Source organism: Nyctibius grandis, chromosome 6 (assembly GCF_013368605.1).
Source record: "Nyctibius grandis isolate bNycGra1 chromosome 6, bNycGra1.pri, whole genome shotgun sequence".
NCBI classification, from domain to species: domain Eukaryota; kingdom Metazoa; phylum Chordata; class Aves; order Nyctibiiformes; family Nyctibiidae; genus Nyctibius; species Nyctibius grandis.
The window spans coordinates 29,146,700-29,172,185 of NC_090663.1; the positions used below are offsets into that span (position 1 = coordinate 29,146,700).

The 25,486-nt window shown below is 37.0% G+C and overlaps 1 protein-coding gene across 1 annotated transcript in view; it reads right to left on the minus strand.

Annotated features, from left to right (window-relative positions):
* KCTD8 (potassium channel tetramerization domain containing 8) overlaps window positions 1–25,486 on the minus strand; it is a 97,722-nt gene that overhangs the window by 30,022 nt on the left and 42,214 nt on the right. The gene's annotated exons all lie outside the window — the stretch shown is intronic.

A 25,486-nucleotide genomic window follows, 5' to 3' on the forward strand; every position in this document is an offset into this window, starting at 1 on the left:
AGAGGCAGTAGTGACTAAAGTCACTAAAGTGTGTGTCCTAAAGACATGTTTTGGAAAGAATTATTTCAGTTTTATATAAAACAGAGCAATTAAAAATCCTGTTCAAGTGATCTCACTTGTACACACTTATCTCACAGAATCACAGAATCACAGAATGTTAGGGATTGGAAGGGACCTCGAAAGATCATCTAGTCCAATCCCCCTGCCAGAGCAGGATTGCCTAGACCATATCACACAGGAACGCGTCCAGGCGGGTTTTGAATGTCTCCAGAGAAGGAGACTCCACAACCTCTCTGGGCAGCCTGTTCCAGTGTTCAGTTACCCTCAAAGGAAAGAAGTTTTTTCTCATATTTATGTGGAACCTCCTGTGTTCCAGCTTGCACCCATTGCCCCTTGTCCTGTCAAGGGATGTCACTGAGAAGAGCCTGGCTCCATCCTCATGACACTTGCCCTTTACATATTTATAAACATTAATGAGGTCACCCCCCAGTCTCCTCTTCTCTAAGCTGAAGAGACCCAGCTCCCTCAGCCTCTCCTCATAAGGGAGATGTTCCACTCCTATCTACTTCATGCCTGCCACTATATTGTGCCAGTAATCAGCAGCAGCAATCATATTTTTCTGTTTCCATTTAGATGCAGAAGTATTTTCAGCCTGTATGATGAGATTGTTTGAAATACAACCCTTTTCTTGCCTGAAAATCATGCCATACAAACGGAGGTGAAAGTTTTCTGCCCTCTCAAGAAAATGAAGCATTGTTTGTCCCTGAAAGCGCATGGACGCAGAAAGCTTTATTAATGAAGAGTCAGAAAATACCAGTCACCTGGTAGACCAGAGCAGTGATGGGGAACTGAAGCATGATAATCTGATGCTTTTCGCAGTCATCAAAATGCTTAATCCTCGATAGCCCATTTCTCCCCACTATCCCACCAGTTGCCACAGTTCACTCACCTGCAGCAGGTAAGCTGTCAGGAGACAAGAATGCAAATGGAAAAAACAAGATGAAATGGATTATTTGAGTACTGAGTCTCTTCCTGAACAGTGGCTACAAGTGAGAACAAAAGGTACTTTGCCTTCCTCAAAATCAGGTTATAGCTGAGGAGTCCCTGAGAGTTTGAATTTTCTGCATGTAGCTTCAAATTCTCAGATTCGCTGTTTTGAGAATCCCATGAACTCCAGTCATGGAACATTCCCTCCAGAATAGGAGAAAACATACTTGCTTAACTAAATTTGTAACTGATCCACCAGATAAAAAAAAATAAACAGCTTTCTACCTGATGTAACCTGATAGCAAACGTGTGACCCAGACTGAGCTATCAGGCTGATCCCAGCAACCCTGTGTAATACACAACTGATGCTAAACATTGTAAGGGTATGGAAAAGCCACCATTAGAGATCAATATGAAAGTCAATGGTGACTGCACTGTAGTGTAGAAGCACATAGTTTAGCTTCAGTTAACTTTAAACTACCAAGATTATGTTCTGTTAGAGATCTAATTACATTAGCATAGAGCTCAGCCCAGCCTCACACCAAAGGATTTATTCTGTTCCTTGAGCAATGCCACAGCTACAAACACTGTATTGCAGTCAGGGCAAAGAACAGCAAAAACTGCAAAAGAAATAAACCCTATTTCTGGAAGAAGGTACTGAAGGTTTTAAGTTTACCAAAGCAGTGAAGAGGTATATAAATCTTGCAGCATCATCTCAACATCTTCAGTTTGAGAGGCAGGAAAAAATATTAATTTGCCCTGAAATTCCTCCTATTCTCCTTTCTGGTGCATAAGAGACAACTATTGACTTAATAGTGCTGATAAGTTACGGTTGGACTTGATGATCTTAAAGGTCTTTTCCATCCTAAATGATTCTATGATTCTATGATAAATAAATGAGTAGTTCCATCGAGGTCTATGAAACGGCACTTTCCAAAGTAAATTCCAACTTGTGTTGCAGTCAGAAGCAAAACCGCTGTCAGAGAGATTTAGCTTTCAATGAGAGGTGTTTGGTAGAAGAATATGTTAAGTTTTATATTCTTATCAAAACACAGTAATTCAAAACATATTTACACTTTAGGAATGAAAACTGATAGATCAAGAATTTTTAAACTATCATAAGTAAACAAAAACACTAAAAGAGGAGTTAATGCTTCAGGGTGTCCTTCTCTTGAGAACTGATTCAGCAAGAACAGTTATTCGTCCACTCCATCCCAGTACTACTAAAACTGGCTCTTGCTATTCAAGCATCCTCTCAGATCAGGCAGTATAATCAACCATCTTATGAAAGAAATATATTTGATTAGTTTTAGTTTAGACTGTCAGGTGTTGAAGAGCAGATGATAGATTGATTTTTTTCTTTTCTATATAATATGCTGAATAAAGGAATTACAAAGTATAATTTATAACTCAAAATGATCAAGTACTTGGTAGACAGCTCTGAAACAGTGTTTCCAGAGTTTCTCTCTCAACTTCTTTTTCCTGTTCCCCACTGTATCTCAGCTTCAAACACAGGACAGTCTTCCAGCAACTGGTCACTGACACTTTCCTCTCCTAAACCAGAGGCTTTGTGAATGCTTACTGCTGTCACTTCCACTTTAAGAAAACAGTTAATACATATTAAAATTATAAAAAAATAATTCCAAGCCAATACTGACATAACCAAGCAATGATCTCATTTTACCAGCACAAGAAATGTACCTTAACTTATAACTTCCTATAAATGATTTTATTATTACTATGCTTCTTTAAAGACCGTATAGAAACAGAAATTAAGTGGCAAACTTCAGGAAAGGGTTTCAGTTTTTTTTTATTTGTACAGTTAAAACCCCCCATGGTTACAGGTACTGTAATAATAAAGCTTAATAATAGCCCTTTTGGATCTGTCACCAAACAATATTTTGTTAGTTTTCTGGCCACTTCGTTGTAAGGAGGAAGATTAACATAGTATGATTTTGTTTAAACTGGTGAGTCTATGGAGTCTGTCTGAAAATAATCTGTACTTAAAGTGGAATGAGAAATATTTCACATCCTCTGCTGTAGCATGATAAAACATGCAAAAACATTTTAAACAAACAATATATACACTCAAGGAAAGAATCTGCTAGAGAGAAGGGGCAAAAACTCAAATAAAAAAACCCAAACAAAACCAACGACATAAAACAGGCATCAAAGTGGAACTTGAACAGGATTATATTCATAACTCTTAAATGGATATTCTGGAGTTCATTGCCTGTAAAGGAGGCAAAAATCTATTGGCATCTTATTATGCAAGTGTTGGCTAAACTTGAACGACATAAAGTAATCAGGCCTCCAGCAACGCAAAGCACTACAAATTGCTAGATATAGAAATATAGTATTGATGTTGATTTCCAATGCACTATACGGCTTTGCCAATTTTCTCATGTGAAGCCTCACTGTAAAAGATGGAGAACTGCTGATGGTAGACTGGCAGATTTCCTACTGATACACACAGGTGCACACACACACTGCACTTATCACCTGTGTTTTGAGCCAAAACCAGACGGGAAACTGTGGTGTGAGAGGAACACATGTCCAAGATAATGAGCTTTGCTGAGAGAGTGTGCATTTCTTTTAAACCAGACTCAGCACATGTTCCATGCCAAACGCTGAGCAATGTTTGGATCGGAGCTGGCTCAAAACTTGGGCATGTTTCATCTGCATCAGCCTGAAGTCTACTACCTCTGGTCTAAGAGGGAAAATTACGCTGGTACAGAGACCACCTGCAGTGGGGATACACAGACTAGGGGCTCTTTAATGCATCTCCCAGGGGCCTCAAGCTTACTCATCTCAAAGTACCCCGGAGTCACCACCACCTGCCTTTAAATGACTTCTGAAAATCAGTAACTCCACCTATGCAATTTTCAGCACCAAAATACATACTGGCAAAGATTCTTCTGTCAGAGCAGTTATGCAAGTATTTCTTCATAGAAGATTAAGAAAAAGTCCAACTGAACAGCAGCAAAAGCTACAGAAGGAGACCAAGAGACTAACCCTAAAGTCCTCATATGTTTTATTTCACTAAATCTTAGTGTTTTATTCTATTTTATAACAAGATTTATGAGCACCCTTGAAGAAACAATATCATTTTCAGATAAATTCTATCTTTATCTACTGGAACCAGAAGACAAATCAATTTTAGAATCCTAATTACAAGAGGAGAGATACAAGTCTAGACACTCAATCAAAACCATAAGCAATAGGGGCAGATAGCCTGAAATAACAATTCTTTCATGCAGTGCAAAATCTCTTAATCCTTAAGACAGAAAAAAAATTGGACAGTTTCTAAAAGTATTTGACCTAAAGAGTTATATTTTTAATGTGATAACTACTTCTGATGTTTTTCTTTACACAGTGTTCAGTGTAGGCTGTAATGTATTTTCAAGCACTTCCATGTTAAAGTGGGAGAATATTTTACCTAAAAGATTTCTGCAGGATAAGGATTAACAATACTTCCTTGTATTAAAAAAAAATCCACCTCTGATAGTCTTTGTTAGAATTGCATTTTCTTTTTTGGTAAGATTTTCTACATAATTTCTTTTCAACCTCTTTCATTTGGTGATGTCATATATTAAAATAGCAAAATATTTCAGGAAGACAAGTCAAGATGCATCCTTGAATATTCAGGATTTTCCCTGGGAAATCTACACATTAGCTGATGATGGCAAAACATAAAACAGGGCAGCAGCTTTCTGTGTCCAGCTATAAGCTTGAGACAGGTTACTGATTCTTAACATTATGGAATACAACTGTGTAATCATTTTCAAAAAAAGTTATACGCTGCTTGAAAATCATGGCCTAAAGATTTTCAAGCTTTTCAGTCCCCACCATTTGGCTCTGGATTTCCATAAACTTCCAAGAGAGTTTTAGGTGAATTCACGTTCTTATCAGAGTCTGAAGTTAATGACAGCAAAATCCTCATAAATAAACTGAAATTTTCAAGTCCTGTTACACTACCCAAATAAAGAGAGTAGTAATTAATAACTGCTTCCTCAGCTAGGAACTGCTCTATAAAGTCCGTACAATCTCTTAAAACAAGTCGCTGTGGTGTGCTAATTACAATTCAAATAGGAAGATGACCACTTCAGATGATCAGAGGGTCTAAGTGCCTAAAAAACTGAATTGATGCTATGACCTTAGTTATATGTCTTCGGAGGACTGAATCTAGCCTGTTTGAAAAAGACTGAGTCAACTCCTACCACCATCAATTGGTAGGATTTGGTGGAAATGAATTCCTGGCAGAGAAGTTTAGTTTGTTTGATGTTATTTCCTTAAACATATATATATATGAAATAAACAATTCCTTCTAATTGCTACTATCACCTCAGCTCTTTAGCAGATTGGAGGTTTCATTACTGGGCTCGGAAGTTGACTTCTTTGAGCTTATTTTGTAGGGAACAATGCAGATGGTCTAACCTTGCTGTTGGCAGCATTAGACGTGAAGCTGATCTTAATTCCCGTTAAAGCCTTGCCTGCGCTTTGATCACACTAAACAATGTTGAATTTATTTTACCTGAAAGTGTACCCTGTAAAATTCAAACGAGAACATGCTACAAAGAAGCAATAGAAGCATTCATAATTTAAATGACAGCATGTTTTATACAAAGGACTGTCAAGGAATATGACAAGGCTATGAAGTAAATTGAATAGAATTTAAGGAATCTAATGCAGTCAGTAGAGGTAAATGAAAAGGATTATAATCCTAGGTGAAAGAAAGGGCAATGGAAATGAAAGTAGTTAGAAATAGATGTAAAATCACTTTAGTGATGGCCTAGCACATTTCTAGTATTTTACAAATAAAAAATAATTGCCAATTAGGAGAAAATAGTTATTAATGGCATAATAAGAAAGAGAATTGGAAGACAGAAACTAAAAGATCCAAGAGACTTAGAAAATAAGATGAGGCAGCCTGCAAACTATTTCAGTTACAAGTTGAGGTTCTTTTCTTTTACTGGTTGAAATTCTCTTACTGATGAAAACATGTAGGGGGTCTTACACAGCTCAAGTGGTCTTGTGTAAGTGTCAACAAAAAGATCCTGCATGAAGATATCATGCAAGTGAAAAAGGAGTAGCTTAAATTCTGATTTTTCCACTAATTTCTTCAGGTTTTTTTATGCAATACTATGGAACATTCTCTCAGCTGTTTTATTTCATTTGTTAATGGTAAATAAAAGGAGTCCCTTTTCCCCTCTCCACTGCATGCACATGTATACAGCAATCTTATAAAACATTGGAATAGCAGAAGAAATATCAAAATGCTGCAAAATTGTTTATCTAAATATAAAGCTTTATGCTCTAATTGTCAGCAAGCTCACAAAAGATGAAACTAAAGTAGGGAAAATGAGAAGAGCCACTGAAAGGAATGCAGCAGAGCAGACATCCCAGGGATGGTTTCTATCTGTACCTATGTCCCTGAGATGTTCTCATTTGCCTGGCAGTATCTCATTAAGATGAATGGGCCACTTCACAAGTCTTTGGAGAGTTTCTGAAAGGGCAGAGAGAAGTGAAAGAGAGAAATGATAGCATTTACCTTCTGCACCATTTAATGGGTATTTACTGGCATGGGGATCAGGTGCTTTACATTTTAAAAAATAACAGAGAGAACCACTCAAGTTCTTTGCGTTTTTTCACTTCTCTTGCCCAAACTTTCACAAGCCACAACTGAGGTTTTTTTTTTGTTTTATTCTGTTTCTTCTAATTAACTAGTTTCATGTTTCAAATTCTAGGTGGTAACAACAGAAAAAATATATAAAGTTCCTAACAATATTGCTAACTCTCAAATATAGCTTCACGACAGGTAAGTGCTAACCTAAATACCTTCAGTGTGTATACGTTTCTTTGAAAGCCTGTTAAAGCGCCCGCTTCCTTTTTAGTACAGATGTACCCAATGTACCTTCTCCAGCTGATCTGAAAGTTGTTAGTTTGTCTTCAGAGTTCACACTGACTGAAATGCAAGCAATCCTTAAAGCAGCAGGATAACCCTGCTATTAGACTAGCTTAAGGAAATTTCAGCCTGCTTATTAAAGAAGAAATAGTAGTAGGTAGAAAGAAATGGTGGTAGGTGAAGTTCTGGTACAGCTCTAATTAGGCCAATGTAATTTCTGAGGGAGATGTAAGGGCTTAGAAAATTTCAGGTCAGTCTCCTTTTCAAAATAAGCACAGACGGTACACTCCATCCACCACATGGTGGGATCTAACCATGCTCCCTCCCTTCTGAACCAAACTATCTCTGGACGAAGGTGAAGATTTCCTTGCTGCCTGGGACAACTGAATTTTTCCTGATGGGAAAAAAGAACATCCCACAAAACCAGAGTCACTACTGCCTCTTCGCCTAATTCTGTACGGATTCCTCCTCTGCCTTCCTACAAGGAATTATAAAAGTAAGTCATGGTGCTATGCCTTCACTGCTAGTTTGAGGAGAGAAAGGATTTTAGCAATACTTGCTATCTCCTCCAACCCCTGTAAAGTAGAAGAGATTGATTAACCCCACAGCTCTTTGATGGTTAGGTATACATGTTGTGGAACCAAATTCATCCTGATAGAGACAGATAATGTAATAAGATGATGTAACCTTGCAGCAACCTGTTACAGTTTGTGAGGTTCAGGTTGCACGTTAGGAGAAACTTTTGCACCAGGAGGGCAGTGCAAGACTGGCACACGTTGCTCAGAGAAGCCGTGAAACCCCTTTCTTTGCAGTTTTCAAGACTCAGCTAGACAAGGCTAGGCTGACCTTGTATGAAGTTGGTGACAGTCCTGCTTCAGATAGCAGGTTGAGCTAGATGACCTTGGGAGGTTCCTTCCAAGAAATATTTGGAACATTCTGTGAGCGTTATAGAGAGGCCAAGTTGGATGCCTTAAGGCAACAAGTGGAACCATATTTGTAGAACTGTCAGATGGTACAGAGGCATTTGAATCTGCTCATTACCTGTGGGACCTTTGGGATTAAGGATTTATTTCTAACTAGGTCCTTTAAGTATGTCCTGATATTCATCACACAGTCAAAATGGACTATTAAGTTTGTTAGCATAATAAAGCTTTAGCTTTAAGGAATCTGTAGGTCTCTTAGCAAGTTTGAGAACACAAGATCTGCATTTCTTTCTCATGTTTTTAAAACCATTGTCAATGCCACAGTCTGTTACAATGAAAAAAGGTAACAGACAATTTTTTTTCCCTGAATTGGAATTTCTCATACCCATATTTTAACAATTACTAAATATAACATGGCAGTCAAAGCCTCAGCTAATGATATAACACCCCCATCTTATGGAACATTTAAGATTTATCACTATTTTAAATTTGCATAAAGACAATTATTTTTACAGCTATATAAATAACAGGTTCATTGAATAGCCTAGATGAAATTTGTCTATACTACTGAACATCTATGATTTTCAGCATTTTCAGTCTCTTGCTCTGGAGGATCAAGCCTTCAGCATCACAAGATTTTGTGGCACACATCGCTACATAAGAATAAGGAAAATGCAGAAGACATATATTATACTTTACAATTATTTTAGCAAGTATTGAAAAGATTCAGACTTTTCTTGAAGCATTTTCAGTTAAGCAGTAGTAATTTTTAAATATCCTGAAGTGTGTCTCATATGTTGTGAAGTTCCAAGCTTCACAGAATCCCATTCCAAAAAGAGCAATAATCCACAAGATCACTTCTGTTACGCTAGTATTTTCCTTCACTAATTTATAGTTTGCTTTGAAAATCTAGATTTATATCATTTTTGAAAATAAGTGATGTTTAAAAATATTTTGAAGTTGATTCTTTCCAGTAAACAAATTTTAAACTGATTTTTAGTGAAATATTTTTTTATGTAAGCAATCTTCCAACTAAATCTATTCAAAATATCACTCGCTTTTGTGCAGTTTTCCAGGCTGTTATGAAAAAAATGCTATACCCAAATATGAAGAGCCTATGTTCCAACAGTTTTATAAATGCAAATTCACCCTAAGTGGACATAAATTCCAACAAAATATTTTAAGAAATACTTTTAAAGTAGGTTTTACATAGAACTTTTTCAAGAAGTGGGATTTTTTTTCTCACCCCTCCAAATCTGATAAAATATTTGTAATACCCAAACATCAATTTTCTATTAAAAATACATATTACATGAAGATTGATCAATAGATATGTTCATTTTTTAATCACTGCTTCTAATGTTTCAGTCTTTTCTGTTTAAGAACTGAAATTAAAAAATACAAATCTGCACTTTAAGCCAGTTGGGTTTAAGTCAGCTTTGCATGATTAACTGTTAGAATAGAGAAATTAACATGCTTGTAAGCAACTGAACAAATATTCAGTCTTTATGAAACAGAGTCATATACCTATGGGCATTAATTCTGTAATCAACATAAGTGACAATAACGATGTAGAGTAGCCGAAGGACATTATTTACTAAACAAGTGATTTTAATAACTCCCAGATAAAGGAAGCAAAGTTGAGATTATCTCTTCTTCCTGTCTTTTAAAAATTCTAGTGAAAAGAAAAGCTCATGTGGAGCCATTTAACTTTTCTTTTCCTATGTTGATGTCAGCTTTGCAGTTATATTTGGCATAACAGCTTTGATTAAACATTGTATATAATTGTAAGCTTCCTGAGGGGACTCAGAATGGAACTGTCAGGTGCTTGGGTTACATTCCAGATGGCAAGAGATTTTCTCAGCTTCACAATCCTCTTCCCACTGATGATACTACACCACAGTGGAATTCATTTGCAAGTAGTTCCGGGAACCATCAGGTTGAATTTCAAAGAATTAAAAAAATCAGTGACTCTGCTTTTAAAACAAAGCAGATGATTTGTAGCTGTTTTTTAAACAATTCCCAGGCTTTCCCTTGAGTAATTTTTAAACCCCTGTCTGCAAGCATTACACTCTAAAAGCACTGCTATTGCGTTAAGGTTACAAATGAACTGAAATGGCCTTCTACAGTTAATCCTTTCCCACTCCCAAATTAACATGTAGCTAAATGGACAGTACAGTCAACAACATCTAGAAGCAGATAGGTATGGTAAGGGAATGTGGAGAAGGCAGACCATAATCAGATTCATTTGGGCTACCATCACACCTGGCCACTATCTAGATAAACTTTCTTTACCACAGAAAGTTACCTTCTACAAGAGAAGGGAAGCTAGGAGGGATCTAATCTCACCTGCAGAAATAACAATGCCAAGGTACACCTTAAGGATGTTTGGGAACAAACCTGGGGACGCTGCTGATCTATCTTCCAGAGAGCTTCAGACGTGGAGTGCTCAGAGGACAACCACAACAACCGTTCTCAGAAATCCCTAATGTTCCACTGCTTGCCATTTCCCCAGTTCTAGGGGGCTGTTGATCGGTCATACTTGTTTCTGACTTGCGAGTAGAACATTTATACATGCATAGTGATAGAGCTGGACTGGCTTCTGGAGTTTTCTTGTCCCATGAAAATGGGCATCTAGAATGGGACTTGAGTACAGTGGAAGTATTTCCACCCAAAGCTTCCTACCAAAAATTCTCTTTGTCGACTGAAGATTCCTAAACTCACTGTTCCGAGTTCAGGTCCACTGCTTCTCATCGTGCACAAAACTGAACCAGGCTGAGCTAAGTACCGTTTAGCATGAATTGGACTTTTTTTTTTTATCTTAGCACCCTAAAAGACTTCATCTGCTGGATTTCAGGCCCAACACACAGCAACAGACTGGCTTTCCCCCTCCCATGCTCAGTAACACATGGCTGTGACAGCTTGAGGATGCCTGAGGAAGAGCAAGCAGCTGTGGAGGACTGAGTACTGTTTTTGCATTTCATCAAAAGACCAATAGTAATAATGTGATTGTCCTGCAAGAACTCTTTGAAAGAGTGGGTATAGATACCCAGTCAGAGGAGAGGAGTTTTAAAAGACTTTTTTTTTTCCTGATCCAGAACCAAAGTTTTGTTCCACATGCTGAACAGAAATATAATGTAGAATGAGAACTGAACTAATGCTAACAATTACAAGGAGGTTACTGGCTAAAAATAAAGGCTCATCAGAGCTACTGCTTATGCAGATTCACTCAAAGTTATTGCAACAGGTAACAGTAGAAGTGGTGACTGCAGTGAAATTAATACCTGATAACCAGGATGGAGAACAACAAACAAAAGAAATTTGTTCACCCCAATTCCTTTTGTTCACTCCGTATTATCCACTTTTTTACTTGTAACAAGGGAAGGTGGAAGAATAAAAACTTATACAAAATTTAGACTGACTTGATTCTCATGTCAAAAGCTACGGAGGGAATGGCACACCTTTGAATGGACTTCACTGTTATGCCAGTGGACTGTAGTTTTCAACTGAAGATTCATCAAAATACTGTCTGACAATTAATTATCCTCTGTAAAACAATCAAGGAATTTAACCATGGGTAGTAATTTGAAAAATTAACACCAGTAATCTAATGTCAGACTGTCTTACCAATGTAAGGTAAGACCAAGCAACTCTTAGATCTCAGGTTATTTCAGGATACAGCTAATTCAAACGCCACTTCACTCTGGATAAGCAGAATAGAGAACCGTTGCACTGGAGCACCTTAACAACAGTATGAACAGGAACAGATTAATTCTGTGGAAAGACCTCTGCTTTCTTATCAACATAGTTTGCAGATATCACCTTTGACTGACAGGAGAAGAAAAAGTTAAAGCAGCATTTCACAATATGGGATTCTTTGAATCAAAGAATTAAAGTAATGTTAAACACAGAATACAGGTCAGATGAATTTGATCTTGGAAGATCAGGATGATGAACTGCAACTCATTAAAGCTTCTGAAATCTCAAAAAAAAATTTTAAAAGGTCAGTAAAGGATTTAGTCAATTTGCTGATGACTAACACTTTAATGAAAAATAAATCTTATGTTCTATCAGATGATTAAAGTGTCATGCCTGAACTATATTACAGATCTAGCAACATAAATGAGAATTACAAAGAACATTCTTTCATCTCAAATGTATATAATATCACGGGACAAGTATTAGAAGTTTTAAACAGTAATGTATAGGTTTAAAGAGTTTTCATAAAAATAAGGCTTAGAAAATAACATTGTAATAATAGAAAAAGTCACATAAAGTTAAGTTAAAAAATGAATATATACCCAAAAGGATATAACTTCAATTACATTTTAAGTTTGAACACTGTTTTGAAATTACCATGACAGACATTTAAAGGTATTTGTATACAGTACTGATATTTTTTGTGTACTTCAAGCTAAACCTTAGTTCTAAGATTTTAATCCATCAGTTTGTTTTTTTTAAATATGAAAATACCAGTCCTGAATTTGAATAAAGTCTTCAGGACATAAGCATCAACTATAACCACTGTTCTGATTGTCCGATTAATAAAAAACAAACAAAACAAAACAAAACACCAAACAAAAAAAGTCAACTAATAACATAGTCTTATGGGACAGGAAGCTACCCAACAGACAGCTACAAAAAAGACTATTTCATACCACTTTTGAGACTTGAATCATAGAATAGAATCATAGAATGGTTTCAGTTGGAATGGACCTTAAAGATCATTTAGTTCCAACCCCCCTGCCACAGTCAGGGACAGTTTCCACTAGACCACATTGCTCAAAGCCCCATCCAATCTGGCCTTAAACACTGCCAGGGAGGGGGCATCCACAACTTCTCTGGGCAACCTGTTCCAGTGTCTCACCACACTCACAGGAAAGAATTTCTTTCTAAGATCTAATCTACATCTACCCTCTTTCAGTTTAAAACCATTCCCCCTCGTCCTGTCACTACTTGCCCTTGTAAAAAGCCCCTCTCCAGCTTTCCTGTTAGGCCCCCTTCAGGTACTGGAAGGCTGCTATAAGGTCTCCCCAGAGCCTTCTCTTCTCCAGGCTGAACAGCCCCAACTCTCTCAGCCTGTTTTCATAGGAGAGGTGCTCCAGCCCTCTCATCTTCTTCATGGCCCTCCTCTGGACTCACTCCAACAGCTCCATGTTCTTCTTATGTTGGGGGCCTCAGAGCTGGACGCAGTACTCTAGGTGGGTCTCACGAGAATGGAGTAAAGGGGCAGAATCACCTCCCTCGACCTGCTGGCCACGCTGCTTTTGATGCAGCCCAGGATGCCGCTGGCCTTCTGGGCTGCAAGTGCACATTGCCGGCTCATGGTGAGCTTCTCGTCAACCATCACCTCCAAGTCCTTCTCCTCAGGGCTGCTCTCAATCCATTCCCCGCCCAGCCTGTATTTGTGCTTGGGATTGTCCTGACCCACATGCAGGACCTTGCACTTGGCCTTGTTGAACTCCATGTGGGTTCACATAGGTGAACATGTAGAAGATTCAGAATCCATTCAAAGAACAACTACTTGAAATTAAAAAACAAAGGATTACCTCTTCTGTACTTCTTACAGAATTCTTTGTTCAAGAGAAGAGTCAAAAATGGACAGAGCTCCTTTAGCCTGGAAGGAAATCTTCAGGAACACTATCAGGCACGATGGTGGACTTTTGCAAGTGATGATTTTACTTGCAATTCAGCTGATTTAAATTTATGAATTTCCTTTTCTCTTATCTACTTAGAAAATCCTTTACAAAAGAAGTATTTTCAAAAGAATCTCTGAAATGATTCTCTTTCCATAAATAAAACTGCCAATAAATATCTCATCCCTTCTAGAAACGGCTGTGTAGTTAGATAACATCCAAAAGTTCAGAAAGTTAGATTTCAATGTAATCATTCCTGAGACTTCATTAGATGTCCACGGACTTTTAATCTGTCAATGACATATTAGAAAAAGTAATTATGATTACTCTGTTTATGCAAAATATTATTCTCTGTTCCTATTAGAAGTATATAAAACAGAGATAATAAACAAATCATTTTAAGCTACACTAATCCTTCATATAAAGCTATTTTGGAACCTATGCATTATATATTTATTCATACTCATGTTTTGTCCCTGCCAAGACTTGTCAGGAACACCTAGGAGAGATCATATTCTTAGCTCACCTCAGAGCAATCTTTATATTTTTATGAATTTGTGTTTTATTAGTCCTTCTGAAATGCTGTAATGGAACATAGTAAAAGTTTGCCTGTTCTTGAATGGCTAAACCAACAGGAATTTAGAGAGGTTTGGGGGTATGTGAAATGTCAGTGAAATGTCAAGATGTTACAAAGACGGGATAAAATTATTTGCAGCTATAGCGATGCTACCACACTGATGTCTACTCAAGAAGCAGCTTTGTCATGCTACCCTGTTAACAGTACTTATATAAATAATAAATATCTCAATTTTTAAAAACTTAGGCACCTGTTGGGTGTCTTCTGCATTTTCAATCTGTCGAGGTCTTCTCTGTTCAGTTTTACAACCTTTTCCCTACCTCTGAAGCAGAAATGACGACTATTACCTACAGTGAGATAAAATTGGAAGTCCCATGAAGAAATTGTTAATCACATGAATAATTTCCTAGATAGATAAGAAAGACTCCTCCTTTTTTTAAGAACTGTGACCAATATGAGGCCAAGGCTGCCTGACTGACTTGCTAATCATTACAAGTAATCAGAAAATTTGTGGGGAAAGATGTATTGATAATGAAACCATCTTAATGCTTATAGTTTTTTCTTTTCTTTTAATGCAGACTTGTATTGTCCGTTGCTTTTAGATGTTTCAGGAGACACACATGAACATTTCAAATAAAAATGTGGTAGCTTCTCAGGAACTTACATTACATATATATTTCAAAGAGCAATTATGGGTCAGATGCTGCCTGGCTTCTGTGAAGCTGCATAGAGCTGCACAAAGGAATAAATCCTCCGTAACTTCTCTTGTGCACCCTTCTGGGAAGAACAGCAGCTCTGATACTGAATAACACAGCTGTTCTTTCTGCATTTTTGCCCTTAGAGGGGTCTCTGGACTGTTTGGACAACCCTTGGGAAAGCAGAAGGAAGTGAATTTTCTGGTCTCTTTTAGCAGATGTTGCTTGAGGTGCACATTATCTGCATGCTGTGCCTTTGGGAGGTCATTGAAAGGACATGGATTTTTCTGAAGGATTCAAAAGAAGAAAGGGAATTAAACTGGCACGCTGGGTTTGCTAAAATACTGTTTCTTTTAACAGTCAAGTGTACATACACACCTGACCTTCCCCCTTTTGGCTGTTCCTGTGTAAAGGAATCTGGGAGAAAAGTAAATCTCCAGCTAAACTGAAAAAGAGAAAGGAAATGGGGAAGATAAGGAAAGAGGCAATTTTTTGTTCCAGGACTAAGTGAAAGAAAGGACAACTTGTCACTTCTAAATAGGTTACAAATATTAGCATAGTGTTTACCCTCAAGGCAAACGAGACAGCTCGGATTGACAAGGAAAAACTCCCATGGCAACAGTAAACACAGGTTCGGCATTTTTAGGACAGAGGTTCTGGGACCACCTACCCAAAAGATCCATCAAAAATTTACTGAAGCTGGCAGCTTTTTTTCTCAAATAGGACTACAATGAAAACTCGCAAATGCTCAAACCTTTCTAAGAAAAGCAACAATGTATGTTCACTTTTTTCTGAACGGACCCTTGCATCTATATCATCTTCTTACGTCAAAAATAATTTTGTGATACAAACTTTTACAATGGAGAGAAAAACTTTAAAGACAATGAGAAAATACAGCAAAGTATGTAATACAGCAAGCAAAGGGAGAGCAAGTCACTTTTGGATGCTATTTTAGGGCAATGTTTTTACTAATTAAGCTCACAATCACAGAGCATCTGTCAGCTACGGCAAAACGTCAAAGGAAGAATGAATGAAAGATTGTACTGTAGAGAAAAAAATAGTTCATAAACAGCTGAGTACAAAATTATTTCCTGTAGACCCCCAGAAGAATAGTAGATTGTATCATATGAGGAACAACACAGCCACATCTGTCTGAGTCAAGGGAAAAAAAGCTACCTTGTGCTTTTATTCTGATGGGCAGTGCGGACTGATGCTTTTGCATGGCTGAAACCACAGAGCTAAATATTCATTAGAGAATATATGCATTACAAATGTAGGTAAGACCTTTCTGAGACAATGAAGCATCTGTAGTTGTACATTTCCCAAACGTGTTCATTTTTTCACAATTCAGACAATTTAGCTGAATATATTTTTTTCTGGAAAAAATAATGAACAGCCTACCTGGACTGCTTTTGTTCCTTATTGTTGGCATGATTCTTGGAATTATTTGTCAATAATGAAACCAAGGAGCAGAAAATAGAGAATCGGACTATATAACTGCTTTTCAAGAAGTACCTACCAAAATGCACACATCCTGCAATTAAGGTTTAAGATGCGCATTTTTCCTCGTACAGACCTTGTATAGTGAATAACAGATACAAGTAATGTGATTTTGATACAAATTTTAAGCAACTAATAATCTAAAAAATATTCTTAAGTCTCAAGAATTTTCACATGCAACTGGAAAGCTTCTGTGTAATCACAGATAATGAATATTTTGACATAGAAATCATAACAGTACAGCTTTAACTTTTATTCATGGAGATGTTTTAAACTTTACTTATATCTCTAAATGATATAACTGCTCCCTGTGCATCCCAGAGCTCCCTATGTAGCACCTTTTAATAATTTCTCATTTATTAAGAACTACAGGAAAGTAGTTCTTAATACTACAGGAGAGGTTAATGCTGCCCTTTCATATTCTTTTGCCAGAATAGCCAGATAGCAATTTCCTTCAGCTGAGTCCCTAGTCATATTGTTTTGTGTGTATTCATAGCACAGTGCCAGACAGATTTCTACTGTCGTTATATTGCGGGTTGATGCTATACCACCAAAAATATATAGTACCATTGCTGATTGAAGAAGATAAGAAACTGAAAAGCTCCAATGCATTCCTAAAAAAGAGCTACAGTAAAGCAACTCTAAATCTGAGTAACTGCTATGTGGCTGCTGCTGCTGCTATAACCTGGAAAATTCTTACTTCCGCGGACTAAGCCTGAGGTGATACAGTGGTGAAGTGGGACTGCCCAACTCGTTCACCTTTTCCTTCCTGCCTGTTAAGAACAGCTATTTTATTTTCATATTTCTACTATCTTTATCTTCTAATACAATTATACACTGGAGATCAAAACATGGGGAAAAATGTTTCCTTAACAATATCAAATCAATTATTAAAACTGAAACTGTTTTTATTGTCTTGGCCTCAAATACTTACAAAGCATATGAATTTCCCTTAATTGTATCCGAGGAATTAAAAACGTGATGCTAATGTGCAATTGTGCTATTAACATACTTTATCTAATAACATTTAAATTAAATATTTTTGTGTGGGTTTTATCCCTAAAAATCAGGTTTATTTTTTATTTTCAGGATGAAGCAATACCAATTTTACATTCCAATTAAAAGCAACCATTGTAGCGGACAGTTTCCAGTTGAATACTTCCCTCTCTGCCTAGGTGTTTACATGTCCCTTGGCATATGTCTCCTTTCTTGTAGCAGCTCAACGTTTTTCCAGTCTACTGCATAAGTCACAGCAGGTTATCAGGTGCTGTGACTGTCTTCAGTGAAGACAGTCACAGCACCTGAAGGCAAGGAAGTAAAAGATGAGGAGGTTCTCATATGTGTTTATATTTCTTCTTATTACTTCTTTTCTGTATTTCCTCTTTCCCATCTTACAAAATCATTATAAACTCATCAAGCATCCTGGGCCCACAGATGCTAGGAAGCAGATACTAGCAAATCGCTGTGTCTCAGAAGAGGCTGTGCCCAGAAACATGATCAGAGTGTCTGCCCAACAGATCAGCGCTGCTCGGTACAAAATGCTGCTTAGCCGCATCTGCCATAGGATAAAGCTATAATCAAAAAGCCTCCCATGAGCTCTCATACTGCATTCACTGAGATGCAGGACAAAATAAAAAGGAGTCTGACTTAAAAATTACTCATGCAAGCAACTTGTAACTATGTACAATGCTCTTCTCCCACACAAATAAGCTTTCTCTCCAGATCTTTTTTTCCTTATGGATGAAATTATGTTTTGATACAAAAGAGCATTTGCATAATTACAACAGAAAGACAGAAAACTAATATTAAATATAAAATTTTGTCACTCATTCTATACATTAAATCCAGTTAAGCTTTCACAGAACATCTGCAAAGGTTTCCTTGAACTCTCCCAGCGTTTGCTTTGGTGTGAACTGGGTTCACCTCTCTGAATTATGGTAGCTGTCAGTAATTTAAATTATTCACAGTTAATGAGGTATAGGAAGCCCTCAGCACTCCTGAGGTTAGAAGCACAGACGTGGTGTTAGACTGGTATTCTGTCACCTGTGAGGTATGATGCCTGTATGGACACTAAAATAGCCTTAATTTGATTATACGCCACTACAGCACTGAATAATAATGGCTCTGAACCCCACAGTTCAGGACATACTGTTCTGGGTATCCTGTAAACAGAAGAGTAGATATAGTTCCTACTACAGAGACAACAATCTAATACACTAATAAGCTAACATTATCAAATGTGATGTTTTAAAAAAATCTTATGACCAGTTTCTGAACTCAGTTATACTGGTACCAATCTACTGTAACTTCCCTGTAATTAGTTAATCAGTAGTTTTTCTACAAGGTTCCAGAGTAGGTATGAAATACATCTTTTGTAGTGTGTTATATAAAAAGCAAATTATCATTGTTCCCATTAATTTCTAATGTAACTGTTTACTTTCCTACCAAAATTGGTTTAAAGAGAGCATAATCATTCATGTATTTTGAATGACATAGCCACTTTTAAATCAATCCGTTCAATCTTCTGGATTCCAGGATTCTAACAAGACATCTAGATATCCACAATGGAAAAAAAAGTGCTCATTTCTCGACAAGGCTGCTCAGGTAACAAATGCTTTATCTATCACATGATTTACTGAAGATAGTGATCAACCATAGCTGTGGGCTGCAGACTTTCCAATTCATGTACCAACTTTGCATTGTAACACAAGACTATGAAGATACTATGATAATTATCTGCTCTCCGTGTGCTGTCTTCACTGAATAGTGTCTCAGTCATCTGCTGTTTTCCGGCATTTGAGCACTCCTGTAGGACTTTTCCCACCTTTCCCCTTCTTCCCTTCCCAAGCATGGTGATTTTCTACAATAGCTCTGTTCCCCTGAAATGGTGAAATTGTACAGTAAAGGAAAAGTCTTCTGAATACAAGACACTACACGTTCACTGGAACCAGAAAAAGATAAATTAACTCACTACCTGAAGAAACATAAAATGATTGTTGGCCATATTGATAAGGAACGGCAAAATCAACACTTTTCCTTGGTTCATCCTCATTGTCTCCACATGCATGCAGAAACACCTGCTGAAATACATATACATGAAAGTAGACACACAGAGGATTGTTTTCAGTTTCTTGTAAATGAATACAAATATTTGCAATGCATGCTATGAAAATAAAAAATAAAGCATGCATGATTTTATAGCTAATTCTTTTTTATAATACTTGAGATTTCTTAGCTATACCACAGTCAGCTTTTTGTCTCTATTAAGGAGAATCCTTAGCTTGCCATGTAGGATATCTTGACTATCTGAAATGGCCACAAACATCACCTTTTTAAATTAATGTTGCTACAAGTTCTTTGCAGTATTTCTATAGATCATGAAATTACAAGTATGCATTAGAAAAAGATTGTAAGAAAGAACATACATTTTCCCATACATGGACCATTCCATTGAAGCAGATTTTTGTTCAATTTGTAAGATGGAGAGCAAAGTTTAGCAACAACTAGTAGATCTTCTCCAAAGACAGAAAACTTACGCATTAAGAAGAAATTAGAAAAAACATATATAATGGTACCAACCAGTGAGGACTATCAAATCGTGTCCCACTGACAGCAACCTTACTGCAGAATTCCTCAACATATGCCAAACATTTTGTTGACCCTTACAAATGACAAATCTCATATCTCATGTAATCTTATTCTACTTACTGTTATTATTAGCATTGTTTTATGATAATAAAGCCATTTCCTTTTGCTATAATTTTTCTAAACAAGTGAATAATGCTTCTTTATGATACTTTAAAGTAGGTACATGCACTGTATTTTTGTTGTCCATTACACTAATATTTTATCCCGAAACAAATCCCAAAGGCCTGCTATCAGTGGATAGCAGATGGAACTGATGAACACATGAGCAGGGCTGCCCTCATTCTTTTCAGTGGCTGGAAAACTTCCCAAAGTAATATATGTCTTGTTCATTCATATCACTCATTTCTGATGTACTCTGAGTAGTTCCCAAGTTAGAAACAAACTTACACAGAAATGGAACTGAATGTATATTCCCTTTTCAGGGAAGATTTATTCTTCCGACAGGTTCAACGGAAGCCTTGGGACCACTCATTCAGCACTGCGGAACACTGCCTGTGAGGACGTGAACTTCTCTGACTTTGTGGAAAGTCAGTCACTACGGAGATACTCAGGACTTTCACTCTAAAAACGACCTTTGATAATTACTTAGAAGAAGAAACAAAAAAGCGATCTATTACATGCATGAATAACCTTATCTTAATTGCCAGCAGATGAAACCAGCCTTTTTTTAATGCCTCAGACTTCTACATATTCACCACAAAAAGTTGTATTTGTGGTACTTGCAGGCAACTGAAGCTCAGGAGAGCCAATTAAGACCAGTAGAGCCAAATGGACACATTTTGACAGAGGCAAGGACAGACTGTGAAAGAGTAAATGCTTTGATCTGAACCCCAGCCTGAGTAAGAGGGCACGTATATTGATGCCTCATTACAAAGCACTGAATCTGGCATTAAACAGTTGCCAAGAAAAGGAGACTGGGTTCCATCCACCTTGGTAAAAAAGTGAGGCTCAGTATTGTGCCAGTTCAAGACTTTGGTTTATTTTCACATCTGTCTCTAGAATGAAATGAGCTGATGCTGTGAGATTAATGGAATATTCAAATACATTTTATTAAATTTGGAAAAGCCTTCATTTGACTTCAGAACCTGCCATTTTTACTGCAAATTTCAGTCATCACAGGAGTTTGTGATGACTTGGTTTCTTCTGTGCTCTTTTATAGGATTGTGTGTAACCGCCTTGATTTTGAGTAGGGTTTCTGGGATGCCATTTTTTGAGTTTTAGATTTCCTTTTCAAGAACCCTTCTTCACACCATTCTCTCTCTGTGTATCCAGTTCTGTTTCCATATGCATGCAGGTCTTCCTGAAACCCCTGAGTTTCAGAAGTCATATGAATATGGTTGCTTTTCAAGAAAGTTTCGTTCAGTAAGAATTACAAAATTTCATAGCAGGATTTGCTGTTTCAGCTCAGGGCAGGCTGCTTGAAGTTTCCAAAACTGGCCTCCTGGACAAATACTAAACCACAATTAGGGTCCCCCACCCCCTCAGTGGTAAAAGCAAGAACCAAAAAAAGAGAAGCAAGAGAAATAAAGGAGAACCAGATGGCTGCAGTTAAATTTTACCTCTTGCATTCAAGCAAACACATTGAAGAAACTCAGCACAATTCCACCAAGGTTTTCAGTGGGCAGCAGGTAGCTGATACCACTCGCAGCTCACCGCATTGCCAAAAAAGCGGGGGAGGCCGCAAGCCACAGAACTGTAGCACCCAGAAAGGTTAATTACCTGACACTTTTTCAGAAACAAGAAGAACACAGCTGTGAATTTTTATGACTTTTTTTACAATTTAACGCAGAGTTTGTCAATTCTACAGAATGAGACACATGGCTGAACACACACCTCCTTATTAGTTCTAGTAGTCTGAAAGTGTTTTTCTCCCTAAAGGTGTATCTACTCCCCAATAACTACTGTTCTTCCACAGTGGTTTGACCATTTTGGATTATTAACACATTATGGAATATTTCAATTCTCAATACAGTGTCCACACATGGTTGAGCTATTCTAGTACATTTTAACAGATAGACTTAGTCAATAGATGAACTTTTAGGTTCTTTCTCATCTATGAAACATAAGGAGACATAAGTCCACAAAGGTGAAGTGTACTTGGGAGTCAGGTACTTAATGACTAGTCTGGGTAGGCAAAGAATTTTTAAATAAACAATACCCATTCCAAGCATCCAAATTCAAAAGATAAGTCTATAATCATAACATTGGTTTTAAAGTCTTGACAGGAAGAAGGGAATAGGATTTGTTGTTTTCTTTTCATCTGACTGAGGTGCACTTGTCAATCTTTATTTCTAACTTACAAAAGGCAGTAATCATTTTAAAATATAATAAATAATAATAATAAACAAAGCTTAAATTCTGAGTAATCAGATGAATCCAGGAGCTTGTTTTTGATTTTTGGAGGAAGAAGACAAAGAGTGGGTGGGGTGTGAGGATTCTTGGTAAAACATGGGATTTGGCATAGAATTTGGGGTGCATAAAGTGTTACATTATTTGATTTTTTAATAAAAAGATAAATAATGAATGTTATACTAATAGAGTACTAATTGTACGTGGCTCTTAGATACATCGTCTTATTGATAGATATCAAAACACTTCATGAAAGTAATCAGAATCAGTACATCTACTTTACAGATGGAAAAACTGGGACACAAAGGACTGAAACCACCTGAAAATGAGAGCATCCAGCAAAACCCTCATATTGACCTTTTATCTCAAAAATCCCACAGAAGTATTCCTTACCCAACAGTATCCCAAAAGAGGCATCTTTACGCTTACAGATTTTACTCATAGACAATAAAACGTCCAGGTTAAATAAAGCGCACCTTGTTATTATATGAAGTATCTTGCAATTTGCTCATACATTTTTTCTATAAATCTTGTTTCATTGTTCAGGATAACCACCTGATAAGAACGATTTACTGCAAGCTTCAGATCTGATCTAAATATAAATAACTGTTCGTATTGTCTTTCTGAATATGTAAAGCTTCCAGGCCTTAAATCAGAGTGAAAACACACCAAACAAATTCTAATTGCTTTGACTCTGTGCGTTTGACACCCAAAAAATTAAGTAAGGGCAAAATATAAAAAGAGAAGGGAAAAATAGAAAGGATAATTTCAAGGTAATGATTAGATTCACTATTTATTTGTCATCAAGACAGACTAAATCTTTAAATCATCAGAAGAACCAGCCATAGCACAGTTGTTGCTAGTTTAGCAATGCAATACACGAAGATCTTCCTTTCAGTAGCATTTCATTGTCTTTGCTCAAAGCAAGGGAAAAACTCAAGGGGTGGCATATCATTAAACTGAGTTTATCAGGTAAAACACTTTGTTGGTATTTAGTGTAAATATTTGGCAATCAATCAGCATCTAAATTTTATGACTTAATCCTGGGAAGACTTATGTGCAAACTTAAATTTACTCAAGTGTTTATAGTGTGCATAAATCTTTGGGATCATGTCTGAGTCACCCATTTAATCCTTGTGATATAAAACAATGTGTCATTATATAAAGTAATGTATCACTGTCATCATTTTTGGAATAGGAACTTTGTCTGGGAAGTTCACTCTGTCCACGTGGGCTGACAAGGCAACATTTCCAAAACCGCGCAAGAACACTTCACACAGGAAAAGCTGGACATGAGAATAATCAAAATTTTCATAATTACAGCTCATGTTTACAAATCTCAGTGATTTTGAAATATAAGATCATTTGGCTTATTATTTACAGGTTACAGCTCTTGCCTAGCTATGACCTGTCACATATGACAAGCCATTAAATTCTGAAAGTGAAAAAAAAAAATTTAATGGAAGCATGGCCCTAAAAAATAAAGCATAAAAATCATCTTATACTTGTAAAGGCTCAATTGTACTTTAAACGACGGTATTCACAGACAGCTTCCGTTCATTACAGAGAGTGTTTCTAATTTCCTGCTGCTGACTCACAGCAATTAAGCTAGGAGACATAGTCGAGATAGAAAGTCTCTGGCAGACAATTCACCGTTGGCAGATAAGCTTATTCACAATGGCGAATTTGGCTCTAGGGGCAAGAAATGAGATGTCAAGAAATCCTACAAAAGGAAAGTTTTCATGTGCTTTAATTTGAAAATTACAGAAAATGGAAAGAGGTGTATGGAATAATTAGGCTGATAACACTATGCTTTTAGTTACAGCAGGCAAAGCCATAACAAAAACAAGCAGCTGAAAACGGAAGCAAGGTGTATAAAGCGCTGGGTTTCTTTCCACCCTGAATGTTTCTTTAATGATGGAATAGTCTCTGTCACCTATGTCAAAGAAAGGTTTTGGCTAAAAAAATGCATTGTTCTGCCAATATTAAAGCAGTATATGCAAACAAACAAACAAGCAAACAATGAAATAAACAAAGTGTAAAGTTGCAATGGTGCAAAGCACAACAGAATTTGAGTCATAAATGGGGCTTTTGCATATGATCTCATGAGGTAAATACTCAGAGACACCACGTTTTCAATAGTTAGGCAAATACACACCCACAGCAGCTTGGGTAATACTCTGTTATAGTAATTGCAGACACATTTTCAAACCTGTAACCTTTAATCACATGAGTTTTTATTTCTTTATTCGTTTAAATCAACTGTGAAACTAAGTGGGCTCAGTACAGAATGAGAGAACAGGGAACTTTCCAACAGTTGATTAGAGCCCCATGTCCCTATTCTTGCATAGGACCAGCTCAGACCTAGCTCTGGCACGTTACAGAAATGCAAGGTCTCAAAGGAACTGCCTGTAACGAGTGAGCTGGGACAAAACATTGGTACTATCTTCATCACACTCTCATAAGCATGACCATGACAAGAATTAATAGAAGAAAAAGCTGCTTCAGCTTTTTCAGCTATCTACCCTAAAGTAACTTGTTAACATCTTTACCTGTTATCTGCAAAGAAAATAATTGCACTTTAATATTTTAGATTGCTTCATTCTGTTTTTCATGTCCAATTTATCTCAGAAACACTCTTTTAACAGGGAGTCTTAGCTAAAAAAAATTTTGCCACCCACTATTAAATCCCAGATTTTTTATCCTTTCTAATAGTACTCAGTTTTTAATGTCATAAAGAATTTATACAGCTTTCAGAAACAGGTCCTCTTAAACACTGCAATAGTAAGTAGATGTTACTTGGGGTTTATACTGGTATGCATTTAATATCTTGTGAGTTGAATCCAGTTGCCAAGGTATGCATTTTTCCTGGGCAAATGTCTTCTAAACTGTGAGAGGGGAAACCATGCGTAATTCGCTTCATACAGCTAATTCTGTATAAGTCACTTTGTTCGTTATGCATCTTCGATTTCAAAAGCCATGTTTTTCAAAATAAGTTTAGTTTTTAAGTAAGTGCACTTCAACAAAGGAACAAGTACCATGCATGATACTGGTATTTCAGATCACCAGCAATACAGGGTATTTTGTGTTGTAAAATCATACATGTTCAAGAACTCTAGGGTTAGTTTATGTTAGAAATGGTCCTTGCAAGAGGTGGTGGTGTAATCATCAAGGTATAAAGTGCAAACTATTGGTCTGGGCAAGCCTCCCAGCGCAGATGGGCTGCCCCTGAAGTCAGAGATTTCCAACTATCTGAAACAAAAACC